Source organism: Sebastes fasciatus, chromosome 6, assembly GCF_043250625.1.
Source record: "Sebastes fasciatus isolate fSebFas1 chromosome 6, fSebFas1.pri, whole genome shotgun sequence".
In the NCBI taxonomy this organism is placed as follows: domain Eukaryota; kingdom Metazoa; phylum Chordata; class Actinopteri; order Perciformes; family Sebastidae; genus Sebastes; species Sebastes fasciatus.
Genome location: NC_133800.1, coordinates 18,933,270 through 18,960,612, shown reverse-complemented (window position 1 = coordinate 18,960,612; position 27,343 = coordinate 18,933,270). Strand labels below are relative to the sequence as shown.

The following is a 27,343-nucleotide window of genomic DNA, read 5'->3' as shown; positions in this document are numbered from 1 at the left end:
GGTGTTGGAAAAATAATCCTTATTTGTTGCGGTTTATTTAGTAGTTTTTTTTATTAACTTATTTGAGCACTTTGTTTCATAGCAGTTGCATGGAAAGAGTATGCCTTTGTCATGGTTTGACAACTCCTTCTCCCTTGCTGAAATCATTTAGAAACCAGACAAAACATGAAAGATAAAAAGACACGACTTGTGTTCTGCACTGTGTTACATCTTTCAGTTCAGCTTTCTTTAAATTAAACATTTTGGGTTTAAGGTAAAACACTTTTCTTAAAGATACAGTGTGTAGAAATGGAATGTACTATTAATAACTATGTTTTCATTAGTGTATAATCACCTGAAAGTAGGAATCGTTGTGTTTTCGTTAGCTTAGAATGAGTCCTTCATATCTACATAGGAAGCAGGTCCTCTTCATGGAGTCTGCCATAATGCTCCGCCATAATACCTGGTCTCAAAATATGATCTTTATATTGTTGAGCTTTCATCTTTACCTTATTTACCCCCATTTGTTCTGGGCATTACTATGTCTCTTCCTCTCCTCTTTATCCGTTTCTTCTTGATTATCTCCTGTGCTCTCTCCCTGCTGGGTCTCCATGTACAGGTAGTCATGCTGCTGACATTTGTGTCCAAGCAGGGCCCGGTGACATGGCCTTTACCACCCCTCGCTGGGTCTCCCTTCGCCATCCTTACCCCCTACCGCCATTCTTAACCCACCAAGTCCTCTTCATCGGCGTGCACGCGAATGTGTGTCTGTTTGTGTGTGTATTTGTGTACTTTGGGACCATCCTGTGTGTACAGTGTCTGTGTGTTTAAGCCATGTCCAGATCAGCCACGTTGGTGCTTGCCTGTAGCCTGTGTGCACAGTAGGGGACATGGTATGGAGCAAGCCTCTTTCTCTGCTGGATGCAGGGCGAGCAAATACAGTCACTGCAGGCAGGGAGGTGGCGGGGCACACGTGAAAGTGGATAGCTCGCTCTGATGTGACAAGATGGTACAAACACATAAGGCCTATCCTAATGAGGACAACCTGAACATCTCAAGATGTCTAAAATGTCCAACACAAACTTTTACATAAATATCATGCCCATACAATCTTACCTACATTATACACTATAGATTCTTTTGCTATATTTTGACCCTGACTGTGATACAGACTTTTTTGGAAGAGCTATTATGTGCACATACGCGAAGTGCAAAGCCTCATTGTTCCTCTTCTCAAACACACACACACACACACACTCACAAACATACAGACATGCTCACCGTCCCTGCAGCCATGGGAATGGAGAATGCTGAGGTTCAAGGTCATTTCAAGTATTCAGCAGCCCGGGGCTCTCCATTGTCAGTGCATCCCATCCTTTTGCACATACACACATGCACTCAAATGCACACGCAAAAACACATTGTTGGCAGGCGTGCATTCTACACACACCGTATCTCACTAACACTCGCATCCGAGACGGCAAAGTGTCTGTCAGGTGAGAACATGACACTCCGTGGGTCCGCTCACAACAGTCACAGGTGTGAATCTTCAATAGGAGACACAATTATCCTGTTTTGTTTCCGTACCATAGACACAAAAGAATGAGAGGTACGACTACTGGACAATTGCTATTTTCTGTCATCATTTAGCTATTCTGCTGTGATTTTTTTATTCTTCATGCTCTACAGTCTACATATTGCGCTGTATTGTCTAAATTTTGGTTGCCATTATATGACCAACTGATTATTTATATTTGGTTTCTATTTAGTTACGGAGTGAGAATTTGTGGAAACGGCGGAGTTTTTAAAGACGGAGCGAAGGTGATGGAGAGAGAGCGCGGCAGCGGGTGTGATTAGCTCCTTTGTTGGAGGTCTGTTGAGCTTCATTGGCTCCAGAGAATAGCTTCCTAATGAACCCAGCCAAGCTTGGACCAAACTTTGTGCTGAAGACAAACTAAGTTATGGTGGTCTGGCAGAGTGCTGAGGGCGAGCCGACTGATATACAACGCCTGGACATATGGTCCCCCCCATCAGGGCCTCTCCCAGCCACTTTCTCATGTCCTGGCTTCTGTGTGTGTGCTTTTGTGTGTGTGTGTGTGTATGTGTCAGAGGGGATACACACACAAGAAGGATATTTATAGTGTGATTTTTTATACTTGTTTGATAACTCATTGGAACAGAGAAACAGGGAGCTGGAAAAGAAACACAGGGAGTAAAGAGTGGGGGGCAGATGGGAGGTGGAGAGAGAGGCTGGTTGATGCTTACTGAAAGCGACAGAGGAGAGAGGGCTGCAGGCTTTGTCTTTCCAGCTGACCCCAATACAGAATCCTTTCTGACACGTCCTACAAGACATGGAGTAACTGAGTAAATCAGGCCAACCTGGCTGTGGTGTAGCAGCGACTGCAACCATAGCAGATGCAATATGGAAGAGAACCACATCTTGAAGAACTCATAACATAGACAGGAATATGAAAGAAAGAAGTTACACTTTCAAAACTGTTTTATTTGCTGAGAGGATGTGGAGGATGGGATAATAAAGTATGTAAAAGAGGAGGCGCTGAGTGCGGTTTGAGGCTAATTGTTTGGGTCAGGGTGGGAGCGTGGGGACGGATGGCTTCCGTGTCTCACCAACAAGGCTCTCGGTAACTGAGCCGGCGAGGGGGAGAATGGGCCCACTACAGGGCCACACAGCAGGCTCAAACAACACTTATTCTACTGGCCAAACTGTCAGCCAGAACAACTTCATTGTGCCCAAAATTGGAGTTGAAAGCAAGGCAGAGACTTGGGAGGGGATGGGGCGGGTGGGGGGGCAGTGGGAAGGTAGGGAGGATGCAAAGAGAGAGAGAGAGAGGGAGAGGGGAGAGAGGAGAGAGGGGGTCTGTGGGAAACCGGGGGACTGGAAAAGGGGGAGTCCCAGAGAAAGTGCAGTCTTGGGGATGAATAGGGTCAGACGGTGTGAGTTCATTTCAGCGAGGAGAATTCCCACAGATCCTACACGAGGGGCAGACGGCCAGGAGCAAGGCAGTGACTCGAATGGAAATTTATTAAAATGCATTCTGGGTAGAGGGGATGAACTGTAGCAGTTTTGTACTCTAGTGTCTGTATTGCCACCACATTTGTTCACACTATTCAGCCATGATAAACACAACGGCGACATAACTATAGCTACTAATGTGCATCTAGTGTGCACTCACTCGACTGCTGCCTTTTTTACTTTTTTTGTAGACCTGAGTACAATTGTAATTTCTCCTCCTGTGTTACTGTTCTGTGCAGCCCCCTCCCCTAATATATCATGCCAATTTTAGATCATATATTTGAGAAAAGCCTATGTAATAAATAACTGTGCCACACACACAGGCTACCCACAAGTATTAGACACCTCTCCTTGCAGGATCTCCCTGCCTCGGACCCCAGGAGGGAGCCCAGTCACAGGCTTTGAACTGTGATTTGTATATAGTACAACAGAAAGCCCCTTTTAGACTGACACTAAACCAGTCTAAATCAGTCCAACACTGATTCACGTCACCATTCTCCTCTTTGTCTCTCCTCTCTTCTCCTGCTGGCTATTTCAAATTCATCTTCCTGCCCTCAGGAACTACTGCAAAAGGGCGAAAAAGTTTACTTAGTCACACTGAGTTTAGGGAGATGAGGAAAGTCTGTGGTTGCATGTGTGTGTGTGTGGGCGAAGGTGTATGTGTGTTCACTCTCGCGTGTCAGTGTGGTTTGCTCTTGTGTGTGTGCGTGTGCAAAATGCAGAAATGTACACACACACACACACACCCTGTTTGATCCAGAGCTAGCCCTGCAGCTCCCAGAGACTCAACAAAAGGCCTCCTCTATCCATTGTATGAGCGGTGTGTTTCCCAGGAGAGCGCAGGCTCAGAGAGAGAAGGGCCCCAGATCGCTTTCTCCTGACATGGATGTTTATTCGCTCTATGGTCCAGCAGAACACCCTCAAAAAGGACCGGGCCTTTGCAGCATTTTGACATGCATGACACACAGTTTTGGGAAAAGAGAAGAGGGGCTGGAGGGTGTGAGGAAGGAAAAAGAGAGAGTGACAGATGAACAGACATGCGAGACAGACAGACAGATAGTCTGTTGAAGGTGTTCTCAGTGCACTCATATGAAAAAGAATATTCATGGCGTTCTCCGCCATTTTATTTGCTCCTTGTCTTTACACTAGTCAGCTTTCTTGTCAACCTTGTTCATGAATGTAGATCCACCCGGTGGGTGGGTAGAGATTTCCCCCTGATCTTGACAAGCTCTCCCATCCCTGACTGCATACTAATTCCCCCCCAGAACTACTGAACCAATGTAAAACAAATACAAATTGCTTGAGAGGCAGGGTCTTGGGAGGTTAGCAGAAAGTAGCTGTCTATTGTGTGTCTGTAATTAATCAGATTGTCTGCTGTGGACAGAGAAGCTTACAGGGGGACGGCTATATGATATCTTTAGGAAGCCGTCAATATGAGTTTAAAATCCTGAGCTAATGAAGGGAAGTGTAGAGAAGCCGACCCATTCATTCAGCAGTCAATTAAAAGTCCATCAAATGTTCAATGCGATCAGTCGGACAATAACTGATTTTGACAAAGACGTCTCCGTATTTCACTTCATAGGCGATGATCTCTTCTCAGCGGGCTCAGTTGTCTTTATCTAAGAGTTTTAAACGCCACCTATCAGAGTACTTCACGTTCTCCGGCAATATCTAAAAGTTTTCTGTGAGACTGAGAGTGCCTGCGGGGTTGGCCATAGATCTCGGTAGAGCTGCAGAAGCCGACAGTTGAAAACAAACATGGTAGGCTGATACCATCTAATCTGTTGAACACCATTATCGTCTAAGATATCGCTATACTGCCCCCCCCTCTCCAGTCCATACCCGCACGCACCCGCCCTCCAAACCAGACTTACTCTCTCCCTCTACACCCTTTGAGGTAAAAGCTTGTGTGTTGAGGCTGAGAGTGAATGTAAGCCATTGTTACGGTGTAACCGGACTCCACAGCAGGTTGTTTGATCCTGTTTTGGGCCTGAAAAGCCTTCTTTTTTTTTTTGTTCTTGAACCACCACATCAGCTGAGAGGTTCAGACAACAGACTCTATTTGTAGAGTCCTCTGTCTGTCTGCTTCTTTTTCTCCTTTTTTTCATCCTCACTTTGTCTCTCTTTGTCAGTCTAAATCTCTCATCCAGATTCAGGTTCGAGTCCGAAGCTTTAATTACCATATAGAGGAGCGTGCACTCATTCACATACTGTACTTAAGACACAAACGTATGCTTTTAGACACACTCTGTCGCTCTCGATTTCTCCCTCGCTCTCTCTCCTTTTTTCTTTTAAACAGGATCTTCTTGTACCTCTCTCTCTGTACAGCCACTGGGATTATATTTCTCTCTTGCACCTCTGGTACGGCAACAGAATCTTACTGGAAAGTGTAAATGACAAAAAGCTGTAGTAAATTGTTTTGTTCGACCACAATACTTTTCCAAGCCTCTTGTTGTGTTCCTGTTTACCCAACATCATCTCATTATTTACATTACAACGTATTACCACGCCGCCGTATTGTCGAACGTTTTGGGGCGCTTACTTGCACTTCTACGCCTTTTGTTACTGTTTTGACCCATTGTGTTCTCAATTTATGATCTGTTTGGCGTTCAGTGTGGACAATGCGCATGCAAATACCCTCGTCCCATTATGCTGGCTGTCTTTGTACGTCAGCTTTCTTCCCTAAGAGGTATAGATGAAGAGTTGGAAGGGGGGTGGAATGGCGCTGTATGTTTTTTGGAGGGAGATTTGTGTGGGCACACACACACACACACACACACACACACACACACCCATCTGTGCCCCCTCAACCCATTTCAGATGTGAGAAACTGTACCTTCATTTGCATAAGAATAATTGACACTTCAAATTAGCCTTCCAATCAAAGAGGACTCTTTTTTTTCAGCATATGTGCAGACGTTGAGCGCTGCCATGCTGGAGAATATGAAAGGGAGGGCAAAAAGAGAGCGCGGATGGGAGGGGACGCGTCATAAAAGATTAACCCTTTCATTTCCTCATCTCAGAGTAGAGGATTTGATGTGCCTTTTTATTGCAAATATAACTTTGATATACAGTAAAACAGACTTTTGTAGGGAAATAATAAATGATTTCTTCTCTAAATCAAGAGATCGTATGACTGCCTGGTGGGGCTTTTTTTTCTGATTGATATAGGTATTTACCTTTGAAAGCTTTAGGTGCACTGACTGTGTTATGTGCACGTTTACACGTCTATATTCACCTCAGTGGCATTGGGCGCAGGCCAAGAGAGTGAGTGCTATTAAGTAGAGTGTGTGGATGTGTGAGGGTTTGCCCACATTAAACCATTAAAGCAAGTGCAATGTTGAATTATTGATAATGGCTAATGAAAAGGATAAGGATAAACTACAGGCTTAACCATAGCCCTGAGGGCTAACACACACACATGCACACAGACGCCATTCATTTCCCCTGTTCAACATCTATTTTTAAGTTTTGTCAGACCAGATTTAAACTGGTACTAACATATTCTCTGTCTATATCTCATTGTTCCCTCCATTCCAGTTACATTACAACCCACTCCAGTTAAGAGCACTGAAGGCCCCGACACTGGGACAAGATAGCAGCTGTGTGTTTCCAGGCCTCCCCAGCTGACAAGCAGAGAGATTTTTTTTTTTTAGGCTGAGCCGGTTTTCGGGGAGAATAAGGGACGGGGATTCAGTTTTGGGGGAAGGGGATAGAGAATGGGGGTTGAGGGTTTTGGGGGTTGAGGGATGAGGGTGGGGAGGGGGGGGGGGGAGCCTCGGCGCCAGCCCCTCTGAAGCGCTCAGCATCCCCCCGCTTATGGGATGGCGGATGTGTCTGGGGGTATCCATGACAACACTGCTGCATGCCAGCGACATACCACGGCAACAACATGGCCATGTAGAGTTGGTGTTGGTGTGTATGCAGATCCATTAAGGCCCACATATCTTGGTGACATTAATATTCACTCAGTCAGACAGGCAAAGCTGTCTGCTGTTAGACAGACATCTTTTATCTCAGCCTTCGACTCACAGGCTCAATGTGACTATCTCCACTGTATACATACTATAAGTGAATGTAAGCCAGCCTCTATATAGTCTGACACAGTTGTCATGGAAAGCACCTTCTTGCTAATGATTCAGCGTGGCACAGTTTTATGCTTGTACTATATATTTTATATTTTCACAGACACAGAGAGGGGCACCCTCACATTCACTCAGGTCATGAAGCACAGGTCACCTACTCTCTAACAAACATGCACACACACTCTCACACACACACACAGGCTCACACAGTCACACTCGTAGCTCTTGCACAGATCCAGCTGTGTTATAATAATCCCATCTGGGACGGCCTGGATTCTCACTATACCACATAATGATGCTCTGATGACTTCCTGTGTGTGTGTGTGAGTGTGTGTCTGTAAAAGAGAGAATGTAAGGTGGTGTATGTGTCATGGGTTATATACTGTTTTATTTTTTTTTAAAACCCACATCCCTGCCCACACACACGCTCACATACACATGCATGTAGAGTCAAACTTGGATCCTGTGGGAGGGTATTTTTAACCCTGACTGCCTGCGCATTTGCTGAGGGGTTAAAGGGCCGAATGGTGAATCAAGTAAATAATTCACAATAGCTGAAACTCTTTCGATGTAACGTCGGAATGAAGGGGGGAGGGAGACCAAAGAGAGTTACGTAGTGGGACCCAGTAGTCCTGACCAATCCTGTTTAGTGTTTAGAGTTAACTGCACAAAGTAGAGAGAAGCAAGTAGGTCAAAATAAATATATACCCAATAAATCATATAGGACTCATCATCTGATTCCATGCAGCGTCTCTAAAATGATATGTATACCTTGCATGTATGTGTGCTTGTTTCATATCTAATGCACTAAACATTACTCCTATCCTGTGTTTCTAGGTTGGATGGAGACCTTGTAGATCATGACCCAGAAACAAATGGCATAATGGCTGGAGTCTCCAGGCTAAAGACGTCAAGGATATTCAGCTGATCTCAGAGGTGACTGCGCTCTCTCCTTTCAAGCATTACGGTTTCTGCCATCTTGTTATATGGGCTATATTTTACGAATTCCCTGCTATGGATCAGCAGTCGCTGCATCCTCTTTTTTTTCTCAGTGAATTCTTTATGAAAGTGTCTGCATTTCTGAGTGACATTGCTTCTGTCAAACGGCTGATTGAAGGAGACACTGAGAGAAATGCTGTGCTAATGAAATCGCCTGACCCACATCCTTTAGTGCGATCCATTTCTCCAAAGACACAGAAAGGGCATTTATACAGGTAAACCATGACTGGTCCCCGAAGTGAAAAAGGTTTTTTTCAGAAGGAAGAGGAGCATCCATTATTTACTATACTGGGGTTGCTAGACACTTAGGAGATAATGCAGTGCTTCAAGCATACAAAACATAGAGCCTCCTCGGTGCTGGCGAGGCCATTGTTGTGTGTTTTGAACATGTCTGTTTCCATCCATACTGACAGATGAAAAAGAATATGTCTCCCTAAGGTTCAAAAGCATGGACAGAGATATAAGATGGAGAGGGATGGAATAGGATGGTGGAGAGATGTGTTTGTGTGTGTCAGCGACATCTTCTCATGCAACGGTTCGTATAATATCTTACGAAAAAGTTAATGCTCCTTTTTAGTTTGTTTTCCTACAAAATGATGTCCAGCAACACCTGACAATGTACACTCGTTACATGCATGCAGTCTTTTCAAAATAAACTTCCATCTTCACAGGAAACAAATTCCTTTGGTTTAGGCAAGAAAGCTACTTAGTTAGGCTTAGGAAAAGATCGACTTGGTTAAGTTTAGGCAAGAACACTACTTAGTTAGGTTTAGGAAAAGACTGCGGTTTGGGTTAAAATACGGGAAGTGGCGTTACTTAAGTTCATAACTTACGAGACAAATAATTCAATGCTGACTTCTGGTTTCACACGGGACACGGAAAGGTTGGTGTTTTTTGACCCAACAAACCAACCCGACCTCCTCCCTACGCGGCATTTGCCGCTATTTATATCTCCTGGTTCATGATTATGTTAATTACACATGAATTGATTTTGTCGGATATACACGAATTACAGTGCATTACTTTTCGTATGTATAGCCACGAACAGTGTATGAGACCAGTCTGGTGTCAGTCATATCTTTTTGGTGTGCATTTGTGTCCATGTGTGTCTATTTATTGCCCCCACTCTGTTTGTTGGCATCTGTATGTATAGCAGCCAGACCCAGCCCGGTCCTAGATTATAGAATGTAAATGAAGTAGTCATACACATAGTGCAAGCACGTTTTACCTGTATGCATCATGTTACTCCTGCACTGAGTCTGTATCAGTAGTCTCTTCCAGCTCTGATAGGCTTCAGTCGAGTCGTATCCTCTGCAGATCAGCAGCAGCATCAGTTGCCTCCTCCTGGAAAGTGGAGGCATCTGACTGCAGTCTACTGGGAGTAGTTAGCAGAAGGAGAGCAAGGCATACAACTCCTCCACCCTGTTATCAGACTTGGGGCAACACCAGGCACTACTTTCTGCTTTTGTCGATTTCCCGTGGGACCCTTTGACACAAAATCCTTTTTTGTGGATGAGGGAAGACCACTCCCAAAAAAATCCTGTATTTTTCCGCATAAATGCGCATTGTGATGGAGAGCATGACAGCTATCCATGTTTGTGGATCTGGTATGGGAAAATCTGGGTCTACTGGCATTGAAGAATCCCCAAAATTAGAATGACTATATTTATTTATTTTAAATCCTAGACATGTTGCTTAGTGAATTACAACATGTGTTGAAAATCATTACACTTTAAAGGGGACATATCATGAAAACTCATACATTTGGGTATCTGGAGTGCTTATCAACCCACAAAATGTGAAATAAGACAAACCCAGTCAGTTTTTTGTGGGCTGCCTAGATCAGAAAACACGTGATTCAACAAACCAATTAGATTTGGCTCCCCTTCCTATGTCTCATGGAAGCTCATGAGAATATATCGCCCACAACTTGAGAACTACCTTTGCAAAAGTGCATTTCAGACAGATGGTGAATACAGGTATATTCAGACAGACAGTATGTGGAAAATATGTTTTTGAACATTAAAGCATGTAAACTTGTTCTAGGAGAAACCTTTAAATACAAGTATGAACCTGGAAATGAGCATGATATATCCCCTTTAAGGAGTATCTTTTTTTTTTTTACACCTTGTGTTTCATATTCCATGTTTTGGCTATTGTTCCTTGTGGCTAAGACATTAGCATAAATCTTCACCAGTTTCATTGCAAAGGCCCCAGGATAATGACATTGCTAGATACAGAGTGTGTGGAGCAATGCAAAAAAAATGGATGATCAGACAATTTTTAACCACCACCAATAACGCCCAGTTTGATTCAGTTAAACTGGGTCAATCTGGCAATTAAAGAGAGAAAAGCAAGATAAACTTAAAACAGACATGTTGCAATGCCCCGTGGATCTGCTGTCTCTATGGCTACGTTCCAAATCATATACATTTTCTTTTTACTTTTAGTGCATACTGCAGCTGTCCCAACAAAGTACATACTGTTGAATGCATACTACTTCGTCATAACATCGCGCCTTGAGCTTTGACCCTCTTGCTCATATATCCGCTGCACAGAGGATTGTGGGTCAGAATAGCCAGAAAAGCATGTTGGCTTGCATACTGCAAAATGCAACGGATGTAGTAGGACATCCTGGTAATTTTTGGCATACTGCATTTGACATACTATATATTGGGACATACTAGATCTTTTTCTGGCATTTTAAATACTATGGTAGTATGGGTATTGGAACGCACAGTATCTAGAGCTGTCTCAAAATGTCTATCTCTACAGTTAACGTATGAAATGTTATCACAACTGATTTAAAAAAATATGCCCAAGTTTGTAAAAGATGACTTTACTTTTACTTCTCACCCATTATCCTGGTTTGAGAAGATGGCTTGCATAAGGCATCTTGTTTATACTAACAAGCCTTTGTATCTTCCTTAAATACTGTATGTAAGACAGAAGTGCATGAATGTGTTACATTTCAGGCTTTTTACATGTCCACATCTCAGGTGAGGAGCTAGGTGGGCATGTTTAGGAAACATGTAAAGGCAACAAAGGGTCTGAGAGCAAAAATAATGATTCTATATCGTGATTAATTTTGTGAAAGTACCCACTTTTACAACCGTTGTTTATCATGTATAGTGTTGTTTGTGCAGCATTGTTGCAGCTGTTTTCAGTTCACCTTATAAACACCAAGCACTCATCTATCTGCTGGTGATTGTTAAAGGCGCTGTTGATAACAATGATAACATTCAGCCACTCGATGCTGCATTCTCTCTCACCCGTTCCATTGCATTTGCTTCACAACAAGTCGTTGCCAGGCAGTTACCGTCAAGCCTTGTTAGAAGTGGGAACCAAACGTCAGATATCTTCCACAGAGATAAACAAAACATTAATTTTGGACATAATAATTCACAATCATGATCATTGTTTTTCAGGAAAAGCAATACTTTCATTGGGAACCTTTCTTAAAGCTCTGTGGATGTATTATATATATATATATTTTATATTTTTCTACATAAAAATATTATCAATAAGACCTTTTAATGTTTTGTTTTGATGTAACCCAAATATCAGAGTTACTGAGAACCATCAGCAAAGCCCTGGACCCATGCACATACACACACACACACACTGCGGACATCATCCTTCTATATAGGCATTAAACTGCAGTGTCAGCAGAGAAGATGAGGAGGATGCAGAGAGAGGCACATGTAGCTTTGACGAAGATCAGCTGACAGGCAGGCCAGGAAGGCAGTGTGTGCCCTTGAGGTGCAGGCAGGGTGGTGTGCTTGACTTGTCTGAATCCACCTCCCTTCATCTTTTACAGTTGGGCTGAGTTTGGGTGTTGATGGCCCAGGGACCCCCTGCCAACCCCGAACTGTTTTTTACTGTCAGCCAAACATCAGAGAAATTTGTTGAAGGAGACAGCGTGGCCAAAACAGTATTTTTGTACTTTGCTGACTTATAGCAACTTTCAAGAGATTTCAAGCATCTGACAAGATAAATCATTTAGAATAAACCTTTAGGAACACCTCCGTTGAAGACATGGGATCCTAAAGTGACGTGTCGCTCTTTGTTGTCTGATGCAGACAACGACACCACACACTGAAGATTTAACCCAGCCAGTCACACATCCTCGCAGTCTCAAATGACCCCAGCTGTTCTATACGGCCCATACATTCACGTTGGGCCCCAGAATACCTTTCATGCTTGTCAACAAGCTCTATAGTTTCGGGGAAATGCAATACCATAATGTCTTTCTGGAGGAAGGGAGTGTCAGGTATGGCAAAGGGTAATGGAGGAAGGGCTGGAGGTGCAGGTAACCCAGGTTAGGCCGGGTGTAAAGGGGATCCGATAAGGCGTTCCCCAGACCCTACAGTCTCCCAGTCTCTTCTATGGGAGAATAATAAGCAGCTGTAACCCTGAGACACTCCCAGGCCTGTGTCCTCAGCTACAAAAACCTTCACCGGGGCGTCTTATCGGGTTCTAAGGATATCACGTAAGACAATACATGTGAGAAGTGCAGTCGGGACAATGGGAGGAAAGTGCAGCGTGATATGAGGGGGACTAATGTCAGCGGCTATTGTCGAGGCCTTTGTCACCGTCAAGTACACCGGGAACTCGCAGCTCACTGAGCTCCTTTCATTCAAGAATCTTGCTTTGGGATGTGATGAAACTCTACAACAAGTGATGTCCCTCATGCTTCAACTGCACACACAGAGGTTATGTGTTTGTTGAGGATAAACTATAACCAACAGGTTGCTGTAAGATCCCCTCTGGCTGGGAATGAAAAAATCTGTAAACTTGCCTTTGAAAGTGTTGTGATACACATGAGTTCACGCTTTGGTGCTTTGATTAAATGATATCTAATATAAGATAAATGGTCAACTGAGATTTCTGGAATGTCTTTGAGGTGTTTTAATCATTTTCATATTTCTCTTTTTTAAGGTATACCGCCTGATCGACTAGAGAGGAGCCTGAATACCATCAAGATGGGAGCTTCAAGATGTCCATAAATCTCACAAGCTTCACATTACTCTTCAACACCTGGACCTGCACTGTGCTCTTTATTTCTGTCAACTGGTTATATAAGATTATTTAGCCAAACTGACAAATGCTGTGAACTTGCACTAATAAACCAATTTATTTATATATATATATATTTTTTATTATTTTTATATGGGAGACTAGAAAATAAGATGAAAATATTCTTCACATTGAAACTTGTATTCATTTCATGTAATTGATTGAGTCTAACAAGTATATTTTTGACAGCTAAATAAAAGCATTTTTTTCCCTTTAAGTGATGTTTTAGTGCGAGTTATTTCCTCCTCTCTGTGTAGTGCTTTGGCACTCCAGGTAAAGAACAATGTGCTTGACATAATTGGGTCCTATTTGGTTATGAAAAGAGCACGCGTGCTGATAAAAGCTGGCAGGGTGATCAAAGCGCCACGCGTCCCGATCAAAATCCTACACCTGACACAGTTGTAGTTTATCCTGACAGACTAACGAAATGTGGGGAAACAGGTTCAGACGGTACCAAGAAGCCTCCCTGTTTAAAATTGGCTGTGCTGTTTTTGGTGTACTACTGTATGTCTGTCAAATCAAACGTACCTGCACGTGCAAAATCTGGAACAACAATTAAAAACTAGAATGATCCTATGCTTCTTTTCTACTTGTGTTGCCTTTTCCTCTCCATGCTGCATGTCAGGTTTATGTTTTTGAAAGAAATCTGACTTTTGTATCCCTGTCAAAGTTGCCCTAAAATTCCATTCACACTACAACAAGACGGATCAAAAGTAGGATCCATAACATCTTTGACAAATTGTTTCTTATGGGGAAAGAAGCCTCATTTTTCTCCCTTTTATACTCTCCATCTTTATGAGCCTCTCCATTTTCCCTTCTCCTTCCTAATCATATTAATTCTCTCCGTCCCTCCCTACTTAACATTCATTCTCGCTATTTTTCTCACGCTTACGCCATCTTCATTTCCTTTGCCAGCATCACTCTTCCCTTCTTTCCTACAACCGTCTTTCAGTCCCGTTTCCCCCCTCCCCCCTTCCACTTCCCCCACCCTTACCCATTCTCTTGCTACCTTTTTCTCTCTCCCTTGTCTTTCTCTCCCTCTCAGATGTCAGATCACAGTCTACTCTTCCGCTTGCCCTGTCATCACATTTTTCACACAACCCCATCCCTTAATTGGGCCTGTATCATCATATCATATCATGTAGAATATCTGATCACAGCAAGAGATGAAAGATGGCCTCCACCTATCCCCTCACAGACAGACAGACACACACATATACTGCAGATTCACACGAACACAAACACACACGTGTCAGTGGTCGTATGGGACAGGAATCCAAGCTGATGGCTGTGTACTTTTTTTACACCCCATGTTTGCACCAAGTTGTCGATGTGATTGTTACAGTGTGACAGGTGAGATGGTGTGTATTCCAGGAGTGTCCACTGATGTTTGTATCAACCGCTAGTGGCTTTTGTGATGAGACAAAGGATGCCCTGGAGCCAGCCGTGTCACATCTACAGGTAACTAGCGAAATAAAGGAAACATCAACAAAAAAAGTGTCTCAGGAGTGTTAAAATAGCTCCAACATGTCTCGGCATCAACTTGAAGGATGCAACATGAAATCTTGTGCAAGATATCCAGACATTCCTGCTGGTGGCAGAAAATGCTTCAAAAATATGCTGTGACAATTAGCCATATAATGAAATAAACTGACACGGGTTACTGGTTGATGTTGTGTTCATGTTCTCCAATGGCTACTTCTATCCAGATGGATAAAAGTGGCAGTGACACAGAGGCCACACCTACAAAGTGCAGCATTAAACTGAACCCCCTGACAAGCATATGGCGTCACACAGCTGCACCATCTTAATTTACTTTTCCTTAAGTCTCAAATTCCAGACAAATCTGATTAAAGTTGTATTAGCATTTTGTCATTTCCATCTCATTAAATCTTATCATGATCATGTCATTTTGGACAGTCATGAAGTGTCAAAGGGCAAATGTTTTCACTTGAATATTGAAGTTCCTCTACATTGGTTCTTGTACAACGGTTGATGATTATTTTCATCGTCGATCAATCTGTTGATTATTTTCTCGACTAATCGATTAGTTGTTTTGTTTTTAAAATGTCAGAAAATGATGAAAAAAGGTCGATCAGTGTTTCCCAAAGCTCAAGATGACGTCTTCAAATGTCTTGTTTTATCCACAACTCAAAGATATTCAGTTTACTGTCATAGAGGAGTAAAGAAACCAGAAAATATTCACATTTAAGAAGCTGGAATCAGACAATTTTAACTTTTTTTCTTAAAAAAATACTCAAACCGATTAATCGATTATCAAAATAGTTGGTTATTAATTTAATAGTTGAGAACTAATCGATTAATCGTTGCAGCTCTACCACAGTTTGCGGGTGTGGCCTGTCTCAAACATATAATGGGCAAATTCTAGCTACAGAAATGTTAAACCATAAGATGAAGGTGATCAAACAGCTTATCAAGCCCCTATGTAATAGTAGAGCTGTTTTTTCCAACATTTTTTACTTGAAACAGGTTGTATGTGGTGAGCAGTTTAACCAAAGAGTGATCATTTGAATCCTTTTGGAGGCCTAAATATGTAAAACTATCCACCATTTCCCACAAAATCATGTGTGTGTATCTAGCACAGAGTAGATTTTGATTTGTGGTTTATCCCAGTGAAGCCTGACGTTTATGGAGAAACAGTTGTGCATATTATTATTGTTGTGTATACAGTGCATACAGTATCTTGTGTCACTAAGTGGGTCTGAAGTCCTAAAACAGGTCAAAGGTCAAACGTCAACCATCTTGTGTGCATGTAGTTTTATTTAGTACGGATTCAATTTTTCAAGAACAGCATGCGTTGGTCTGATTATTACTTCTTTCTAAATGTGATCTACACCATAAAGCTGCTTTGAATAAACATTTTTTTTCTCAAAAATGCTTAAATGCTTCTTACACTGTATATCCACAGGAACGGTGGACTAAAAATATTTCCATCTGTTGGTTAACAGAAGGACTGTAGTTTGAATCAGGACACAATATAGGTCACATGCCTGTTTTCTGTGGGTTTTCTCTGATTAAACAAATATCCACACATTACAAGCTGTTTGTAGTTTTAGGCCAACATTATGATTAATTCCATCCATCCATCCATCTGCAACCGCTTATCCCGTTAGGGGTCGCGGGGGGGCTGGAGCCGATCCCAGCCGACATTGGGCGAAGGCAGGGTACACCCTGGACAGGTCGCCAGTCCATCGCAGGGCATTATGATTAATTAATATAATTAATTCAACTACTTCGGGTTTCCTAAGCAGCTAGAAATTGTTAAGATCATGGTTTGTTTAATTCTTAGAGCGCAGAGCCCAAAATAAGTTGCAAGCCTGTTTCTGTTTTCTCCTGACATGACAAGAATACTAATATGTTTTAATGAGCGTGCTGGGTTCTAGCATGGGAATACATTTCTCATTTAGATCCCGGGCTGGGAAACCATTCAGAGGGTGTTGCATATACTGTACATACACGCAACATGATTCTGTATCTTGATGAACACTTCATCAATAATGTTCACCACAGATCATATTGTATCACACTGGCTGGTGGATGAATGTGCAGTGAAATCCAATAGAGACAGATTCAAACACGTGAAGACATGGATCCTGCTTTAAACAGGTCTTCCTGGAATCATAATGCAGCTGTCTACATCTTTCAGTACAATTGAATTGAGCCAAGAGCATTTGGGAACCACAAAGATCTCAGATGACACTTACTCAGGATTGATCTCCTGAAGGCAGTAAAAAATAAATGCATGAATTCTACTATTGATGCAGAGCTTTGAAAAAAAAAAAAAATTATTTTTTACATTAAGGTGTTTTTTGGCCCGGGAACATGACCTTGGAAGCTGCTGGCGAGGAAAAGTAAAGAATAAAACTTCTAAACTCCATTATGTGATAGAACTTTTCTCCTCCTTTCTTTGTCTCCCTCTCTTTTTTTTTCCACGAGACGGCACAGTATTTCACTTTTATCTACAGATAGCAGGACTTTGTTATCTTATTTTGTTTGGGAGAAGATTCACAAGTACTATCCGCCCCATGATCCCAACAGACGACAAGATACAGAACTCTAAGTCTGGAAACTTCACAGTGAGAAAAATGAGGTCTTACTGAAACTACCTTTGATGTGTGTTTAACTCTCTGGTTAAAGAAGATCTGGAAACCAAAGAGGCTGCCGGCTGCATAGTGTTACAGAGCTATAAAATGCAATACAGGGATGTGTGCAGATTTTAAAACGCAGCTTGTTTAAGATCACAACTGAAATCTGGTGCTGGAAACTGGCGTTTGATTTGGATTATTCAAGGTTGTTGGGGGTTAAAGGGGCTTTACTCAACTGTTTTCAAATGAAAATAATGTCACAAGTTAACTGTGTTTGATCGACTTTCAGATACATCAATCTATCTCTGCAGATCAGCTGTTACCCACCTTTTTTTGTCTGATGTACCTTCACAGCCAGGTACCTAGTGGGCCTCAATGCCACCAACAGCAATGTGTGGAAAAAAAAAAAGATTTAAATTTTTTTTTTCGTTTTTCTTCAGTATTAGAATAATACATACATAAGCTGGTGTTTTTTTCTCTCTGCACCAGTTGGTGTCAATTCAAATTTCCAATTATTTATCATTCTCGTTGTCTTACACATACCGTAATGAAGACTCACATCTGGCATAGCCTATTAGACATTTCTTTATTTGTATTGTAAGTTTGGTTCATGCATGGAATTAAAAAAAAAGGCTACCGTGAAAAGAAAGCATATTTTCTTTAGTATTAGTGAGTAGTTAGAATCCTGGTCCACACTCCAGACCAGGGGTCGGCAACCTTTACTATCAAAAGAGCCATTTTAGACAAAAAAAAATAAAATAAATCTGTCTTGAGCCGCAAAACATTTGAGCATCGTGATGAAGGTAACACAGTTTATAGTCTAATTATGTAGTTTATAAATCTAATGCAGTGAGGGCCCAAGTGCAAATGTACTACGGAGTATTAGGGCCACATTGAGAGAAAAAAAATCTGAGATTTCCAGAATAAAGTCAGAACTTTACGAGGAAAAGGTCGTAATATTACGAGAATAAAGTCATAACTTTAAGAGAAAAAACGTCGTAATATTACGAGAATAAAGCCATAACTTTACGAGAAAAAAGTCGTAACATTACAAGAATAAAGTCATAACTTTATGCGAAAAAACGTTGGAATATAACAAGAATAAAGTCATAACTTTACAAGAACAAAAATCGTAATATTACAAGAAAAAAGTCATAACTTTCCGATAATTTTTTTCGTAATATTACGAGAATAAAGTCATAACTTACCGAGAAAAAAAATTAAATAACACGTAAAATTACTAATTTATAATATTATTCTCATAATACTACGTTATTTTTCCTCGCAAACCTATGACTTTATTCTCGTAATATTACGACAGATTCATCTTTTTCCCTCAATGTGGCCCTAATACTCCGTCGTACCATAGACCTACAACAATGATAAATAAAAATGAAAATGTAAACAAAAGAAAGTTATTAATTTCCACTAATTTTTTTATAAATCCACAGGGAGCCACTGGAGAGGAACTGAAGAGCATCATGAGGCTCCAGAGCCGCAGGTTGCAGACCCCTGAGTTAAAGTGATAAACACCTTATATTGTCCTCTTTTAGCTTATGTGTAGTAACTTATTGTTTTGATACCACTGGTTACAGGTTTTAGTTTTCTCATTATTTGGTCTTTATATTTTGTTCTTTTATTGTTGTTTTTATTTTGTCTGTATTTCATTGTATCTGTGCAAGCACTTTGAAACTATGTTTAGAAAGGTGCTATACAAATAGAGATTATTAATATTATTATTATCATTATTAGATATTTCTTTATTTGTATTGTAAGTTTGGTTCATGCATGGAATTAAAAAAAAAAGGCTACTGTGAAAAAAAGGCATATTTTCTTTAGTATTAGTGAGTAGTTAGAATCCTGGTCCACACTCCAGACCAGCTGGTGGCGGTAATGCGCCATAAAGTTGTTTGCAAACCAGTATTAAAACACCAACGCAGAAGAAGAAGATTTGAGAGGTCAAGCTGGGAAATATTAAATGAAATCAAGACAGAAAGAGTGGAGTTAAATGAAAAAAGACAAATGAAAGGGTTAAATGATAATGGATAATGAAAGGGCCAAAAAAGGTGGAGCTTAAAAAGGTTAGCAGAGAGAAAAAGAACAACATTCCCGATGCTGATACTGCAAAATATTTAAAGATAACCAATTTCTTACTAATCAAAATTAACGTGGATGATGCCAGAGCCACGCACAACCATGCTGGCTAGCTGTAGCAGTGATAAGAGAGTCCGTCGACACCAAATGAAGAGGGGGAAAGAGAACAGACAAGCTGGCAAGAAGAGCCACTGCAGAGGACCTCCATGAGGACTTCCCAGCAGGTGGGTGATTAGCAGCAGCAGTAGGCTACTGCCAATGCTGTAAGTTACCAATGGCTTTAATTGATTTCTTAATTGTGTTTCAGAGCATTGTATTTTGTTAATTGGCTTTAACTGATTGTACCTACAGCTGTAAATCCTGTGTTGTTGAAATACAGGTGAATGTATTTCTAGTGCAGGGGTCAGCAACCTTTACTATCAAAAGAGCCATTTTAGTCAAAATAATAAAAAAAAATCTGTCTGGGGCCGCAAAACATTTTAGCATTGTGATGAAGGCAACACAGTTTATAGTCTAAGTATGTAGTATTTAAGTCTAATCCAGTGAGGGCCAAAATGTACTACGGAGTATTAGGGCCACATTGAGGGAAAAAAATCGGAGATTTCCAGAATAAAGTCATAATATTACGAGGAAAAAGTGGTAATATTAAAAAAAGAAAGTCATAATATTACGAGAATAAAGCCATAACTTTACGAGAATAAAGTCTTAATATTATGAGAATAAAGCCATAACTTTTCAAGAAAAGAAGTCGTATTATAACGAGAATAAAGTCATAACTTTACGCAAAAAAAAGTTATATTACGAGAATAAAGTCATAACTTTTCGAGAAAAGTAGTCGTATTATAACGAGGATAAAGTCATAACTTTACGAGAAAAAAAAAAATAACAAGTAAAATTACTACTTTATAATATTGACTTTATTCTCATATTACTACGACTTTTTTTCTCGTCAACTTGTGACTTTATTCTCGTAATATTATGACTTTTTTCTCGAAAACTAATTTTAATTTTTTCCCTCAATGTGTCCCTAATACTCCGTCGTACTGTTGTACCATAGACCTACAACAATGATACATAAAAATTAAAATGCTAATAAAAAACAGTTATTCATTTCTATTTTTTTGAAAATAAAAATAAATAAAAACAGATACAAAATAATAACAAACAAAACAAGAGTAATAGTGTCTGAAAAGGAGTAGGTAGAAGTAAAACTTATATATCTCTACACCTTTCTCACTTCTCCTCTATTAACTCATATATCATAGAATGATAATATAATATATAAACTATCCCAGATTTATTTACATCCCAAATTAAATATATGAACAGCATCCCAAGTTTATTTACAACCCACATATTCATCTGGAGTTAAAAAGTAGATATAAACCAACCCGTAACACAACTGTGTTCCTATAAATGGTACTGTAGATCATGTTGAGATGCAGGTGCATGTTTGTCTTAGTATGCTGTTGGCGTTAATTGTCCATCCATCTTCAACCGCTTTAATTGTGTGTGCTGTAAATCCTGTTGAGGTACAGCAGGTGAATTTAATTATTGTGCTGTTGGCTGCAGGTCAGTGTACTACTGCTGGCACAAATACCATTTTCCGGGTTATTCGAATCGACAGGGATGAAGACCGACTACAACACAAGCTGTCATATTTTCCTCAAACTCACCTTTATTATTCACTAATATTGTACAAGGGATACACCGATCCAACTTTTTCAGTCCTGATACTGATATCGATACCTGGGTACCGAGTACCGATCTGATACCAGTGTTTAGTTAATAAGCTGTGCAGTATGCCTCACTGTGTGGAAGTGATGGGTTCATTATTTTATGTGTAAGACAACATCAGACTTGACTTACACATTGCTTTCTTAACTTTGTAAAACAAAGTGTAACAAATAATTACATAGACATAAATTTACTGAATTGTTATTTATTATTAAGATAATAAATCGTACACCAGGAACTTGGTAAAAAAAAATCTTCAACTTTAACAGAAATTACAATTCAAGTATAATCCTTTTTAATTCAGCTACAAATTTGTCAAAACTTAAAGAGGAATTAAAATTCCAGTGAATAATGTATATAGTGTATAAACATAGAATTGAATAGATCGGCCCCATTGTCACCGATACCCGATCCAGCTATTTGAGTCAGTCAGCCCGATATCCGATCCGGTATCAGTTCATCCCTATATTACACTTTAATTTACTATCATTGTCTAATGGGAGATGAGTACAGAATTAAGAAGATTTTCCTTTTTTGTTTAAATGAAAACGGCTACAAAATAAACAATAATCTCATAAAATAAATTACAGTTATAGATCATGAAGGCGAGTGGGACCAGTGTTATGTTGAAGTCTGTTCCCACGTCGAATAGTGTTTCCCTCCTGTTAAAATGACAGCGCCCCCCTTGATGGTTAGGGTTAGGGATAAGGTTCAGGTTTAGGTAGGTGGGAAACGCATATCGACGGAGAAACAGTATTTGACACAACACCAATCCAGACAAAAAATGCCAGTGCCAAATTTCTTCCAGTCTGACCTTGTCCACAGTCCTGTCAGATGAACTCAAACACCCCTTCATCGTCAAGTTCCAACAAAGAGTGGTCATTTGAATTGATTTAAAACTGAATGTTACACAATACTATTAACTATATAAAGGTGGATGTCGTAACAATATTTTTTTGATACAACTGAAAGGTCAACATCAGGGCAGTCGGGTCAGTTAGGTCAAATTTGCATTTGTACCACTACCATTTGGAGTTGTATAGCAATTTCAACTATTTATCCATCGTTCACTAACTATAGTTTTCATGCACCCTCAATTGTAACGCATAGTGTCCAAATGTTACAGCTGACTCAATATTTGGATCTTGTTTTTTTTATTGTAATTAAATTTTTTTCTAATTAGTTTGATTGCTACTCCACAATCTTTCCATGAACCCCCCCTAGCAACTGCAGAAATACCCCCTGAGGTACCCACACCCCTGGTTGGGAATCACGTACTGTAGATGATCTCTGGATGAGAAAGTTGGTGATCTGACATCCTCTCTTCACAACAGCCTGCTATCACACACTGCCGTGACATGCACAGGCTGCCTTGTCGAAGCTGGACAGAAGACATTTCTCTGTAAAACATGTTGTGCGAATGTACATTTTGTTTGCGTGAGCGAGCGTGCACATGCGTGCGAATGTGTGCATCTTTCTCTTTGTGCTCGGGCCGAGAGTGATTGATTTTGAAGTGTAGAATCTTGACAGAGTGTTCGGCTATCCCAGGAGGCACGAGACCACAGGGCCGAAACAGACGAGCAGCCATCACTTTCTTCTCCTCTCTTTCTTCTTACTCTTTCTCTCTCTCTGTCCCCGTTCTCCTCTGCCCTCTCTCTCATTCCCCACATCCATCCACCCCGCCTTTCAATCTAACCCCTTTTCCTCCCTGCTATTTCTCCCCACCTCTCTGATGGGTTTATTGATATGTAATATTGATATTTATTGCTGGCTAAAATGAGCCGCCGTCTTGCAGGTGGTGGGTGGGGATTCCTGATGTGGGTCAATAAGAGACAGACATGCCTGGTGATTTGCTTTGAGGGAATTCACAGCTGCTGTAGCTTCATACTGCTGAGATATAGCCCGTGTCAAACTCTCATCCATAGGAAGGAAAAAAAAACAACAGAGATGTGAAATGGAAAGGTCTCAGGGAACATTGCAGATTTTCAATATTGTTTAAATAGAATAGCTTATTCGCACTCTACAATCTGTTCACTCACCCATCACTTATTGTCCACAGCTATTTACAGTATATAGGTACTGTACATGGAAGGCAGTGAGGAAATAAAGAGGTTCTGGTATACGTGCGGTAACAAATGAATCCATAAGTGCTCCTTCTGCCCGTATAGCATGTATTTGTGGCAGCCTGAAAACTATATTGAAGGTGAAAATATGGAATTCAATTTACACCAACACTTATGAAGCCATCATGGCTGCAAAATACAAATTAATTTTGTTAAATTACACTGATGATTGACAACGTATTTCCACAACAAAAAAGGAAAATAACTCTGGAAACCAGCACCCAGGAGAGCTCTGTTAGATCCTGGTGAGCCCACTCAATATAGCTGTGCAAACTTCAGATTTGAATTTGTGAATTGCAGCCTTACTGTGTAGTATCTTCAACCTGCTGGTTGTCACAAGGACTAAGGGTAACAAAACAGAGGCAGTGTTCCTCTCTGCTCCGCCATTAGTGATGTCGTGTCACCCACTCCTGGGGCTCCGGCTTTGTTTTCCCATCATGCCCTCGCTGCCTGCTGGTTGGTTTAAACAAGCAGTGTTCTTCTTCAGCCTTTCAATTATACCATGCCCCGCAGCAGCACCCTGCACCCTCCACATACACCGAGACGGGAGCTAAGAGAGTAGGAGGGATTGATATGAATTTGGCGTTTACAGTAATGGGGGGTGTTTTTGGTGTTTCTGCGTATTAGTATTGTCATTGGTTGGTTTTAACTCCTTATGAAAATATATTTCCGGTATTAAGTATTGTTTGGATTGATGCACCCACACAGAGGAATTAGAAAAATGTAGAAGTTAAGCCTTGGAAGGATGACCTGAAGTCAGCCAGGTCCATTTTGTGGTGAAACAATGAGGGTTCAAAAGTCAAAATATATATATATATATATTTTCACATGGTTTTATCACCCTAAAATATTTAAAAAGTCAGACTCCCCACTACTTAATTGCCAAAAACTTCCTTCACTGCTGTCCCACTGTCTCGTCAATCCATCTCTCCTTGTCTCCGAGTCCCACGGCAGCTAGACACGGGTCAAGTTCTCCTATTGAAAGGGTGAGATAGAGGCTGAAACCCTGCAACCACAAAAGCAGGCCGTCTAGACAAGGCCCCACAGTCCTGACCCCAGTTAGACCCTGTCCCCCTGGAGGCCTATAATACCTTTGTTTCCATGTTGATAAATTCTATTTCCTGTCGTACTAGCCGCACAACAAACACTGTGACATCTAAACTTCTAAACTTGGGACTACAGGCATGTACGTCGCAGAAAGTGACTTTCAGAGCAGGGAAAAAAATATGGATGTATTTTGGGATGGCCAAAGGATAGTTTGAGAATATTATTTATTTACATAAATTAATGAACAAAATAAAACCACGTAGTAAATACTGCTTATTTAGTGTACAAATAATTGAGACATTTGCGACAATAAGTGGTGATATTAAAGAATAAAGCTATCTTTGGTTAAATTAATGCTTTCTTTTTTATTTGGTTAACTGATTAGTCTCGGCGTGGGTGACGTGAATATGTCTGGTGTTATGTTGACTTAGGGGTCCTTTGGTTCCCATAGACACATGTCTGGATTTTTTTGGGGTTCGGAGGGGTGCAGTCTGGTGATTTAGGCATGAATTATTATCATCCAGTCACACAGCATAAATTAACATACAGCCTTAGACAGAGTACACAAGAGCCGGCCACTTCTATTCAATGGCCCACAAGGGAACATGGTCTGCTGGCCTGAGACTCCTCGTAGTCTGTTTTAGCACACGGGCCGGCTCATGGCGAGGTGTTATGCTAATTAGCCAGTGTTTGCACATACATGTGTGCACTCTGACATCAATATGTGTTGTTATATTGTCTGCATGCCAATACTGATTATCTGACCACGAACAACGAGGTTTAAAAGACAAGTTTGTGAGCAAAAATGATCATCACTAACAGAAAATTTTGAAAAGAAATTTGCTTCATATGCATTTTTTTGTCTTTTTCTGTCATTTATCTGTAGGGGTGATGATTCATCGTACTCAGTAAGTGCCACAAAAGCGTCATCCGGTATTCCAAGATGGTACGTGAAACCCTACTTCCTGTTCTTTGTCCTCCATTTTCTGCCACCATGCCAGCGCGGAGCTTGCTCGCTCGCCTTGGAGCTAAAATGTACACAGAGATGACGGCAACACCGGGTCCTGCTAGCTTTCTTTCATTGTTCCTGCAGACTCCTTGTCCTCCCCACTCCATCTTCTGCCTCCCCACAGAGAGCCATTCAAGTGTCTGAGTCATTCTCGATTACAGTATGTATTTATAGACAGTAGAGTCAGGACCCAGCAGGCCCTGTGTGCGTGCATGTGCGAGAGTGTGTGTGTGTGTGGGTGGACGGGTGTCTCTAAACTCGCACTGCCTAAAACTAGGGCCCGGAGTCCGATGACTCACCTCAGCTCCTGGACGCTTCCACCGGGAGCGCTGACGTCACCTGTCCTGAGATCGAGAGTTACTGCTCGCGGTGACCTCACTCTGATCCAGGTTAGAGAGGGAAAAGTGCCAGAGATTGTCTGTCATGTCGAAGCTTAAAGACACTGCCTCATTTTCTGAGCACAGGTCAAAGTAAATATGTGGCATTGCACTTTGTGAAAAGCGAAGGTGGTGGAGGCCCGCAGTTGTTTCAGGAGGCGGCGGGAACAGTTCAGTTAAATTGCGCATTACAGTTATCTCTCTTTTTTTTTCTTCTCCGTCACCCACACTGGCATTCACAAACTCTGTGCATTTCTGTATGTGCGTGTGTCCAGATTTACACACTCATGAATCGTCTTTTAAGTTTGGAAGAACCAGACCAGTACACATGCACACACATAACAAACATACATGCACAAAACACAGCGCTGAGGCCTTCGTGTTGTTGATGTTTGAACATTTCAATTGAGAAGGCTATAAGACCTGCAGCTGCCCGTCTCGCCTGGTTGAATAGGGGGGCCTTTTTTTTTGGGCGGGAAGGCGAGAAGGCGGTGAATGCTTTCCCGATGAGAGATGAGGCATATTGAAAACTATATTAAATTACCCTGATTAACAATTTAGCCACGATCAGGCTAGCCATTGGGGTGCTCTATGGGGAGGCCCAGAGACTATTCATTCCCACAGCGCCAGGGTCGAAAGGTGCCCCAAGTTCACAGGCTCAGGCCCTTTGTTATGCTAACGCCCTATCCCAAATCAGCTGCCTGCTCCACGGCCAGACACAAGCACTTCCCTGAGAACTTTCAGGGAGTCGTCATTCCACTTCATCTTAACACCCCCCCCTCTTCCCAACACACACGTAGACAATCCCTATTGCCAAATTCCATGCACAATTCAACATTCTTTTGCAAAGTGGAAAATGGGTGGGAGATGTGGGGTGTTTGGTCCGTGTCCTCAAGACGGACATTCAAGATGTCTTTATATCTGTAATATTTTGTCATTTCAAGCAAAAATGCTGCAAAAAATGTCAGTGTTTATTTTGTTGTAATGCCAGGACTTTTTAAATTATAAAGGAATGGGGAAAAATCTTATTTCAATATCTTTGCAAGTCCCTGTTTAAAATTAGCAAAAAACAATTATTTTACAAAAAAAAGACTGAAAGCAATATGTTTCTGTCTCTAGGGAGGGATGATCAATACATATTAACAGGCCAGTTGATAAGACATGTAGTAGAGGTCAAGAGTCAAATGCAGGTCAAACCCCCTTGACCTAAGGTCAAAGTCTTTAGCGTGAACATGCCGTTGGTGCACAATCACATATGTGTCAAATCTTGACTTAATGACAAGAGTACATTTATTTGGATTTAAGAATTTCCACAAACAGATGTACGTTGTAGTGAGACTTTATTGTATTTTTTTACACAGTTAATCATTTGAGAAAAATCAGTCATATCACAATATTTTTACAATATTTCTTAGCTGAAATAAACATTTTTTGTATTCAAAATTATGTTTGTCTTTAATTCATTCTAATTTATAATAAAAATGTATTCCAGTTTGAAGGATAAAGCATATGACGCACTCACACACACCCTCTCTCACACACACACACCCTTTGTCACTGACATTAACAACATCAACAGCAGCAGCAATGCACATACCATACCACATGAAATTGAATAAAATGTCTCAAAAAAAACATGCAATATAATTATATACCACTGTTTTGGAAGGCACT

General features: G+C 41.0%; 1 protein-coding gene and 1 long non-coding RNA gene across 2 annotated transcripts in view; both read left to right on the top strand.

Moving 5' to 3' along the window:
* The window catches only part of LOC141769304 (uncharacterized), a 41,245-nt gene extending 27,492 nt beyond the window's left edge, over nucleotides 1–13,753 (top strand). The window contains exons 3-4 of the long non-coding RNA XR_012594280.1: nucleotides 7,936–8,034; nucleotides 13,039–13,753. This is a non-coding gene — a long non-coding RNA (uncharacterized LOC141769304). The remainder of the gene's footprint in view (nucleotides 1–7,935; nucleotides 8,035–13,038) is intronic.
* Nucleotides 13,754–19,241: 5,488 nt separating this feature from the next.
* tmem161b (transmembrane protein 161B) overlaps nucleotides 19,242–27,343 on the top strand; it is a 35,943-nt gene continuing 27,841 nt past the window's right edge. Inside the window, exon 1 of the mRNA XM_074638229.1 lies at nucleotides 19,242–19,600. The gene's annotated coding sequence lies outside the window, so the exon portion shown is untranslated. The remainder of the gene's footprint in view (nucleotides 19,601–27,343) is intronic.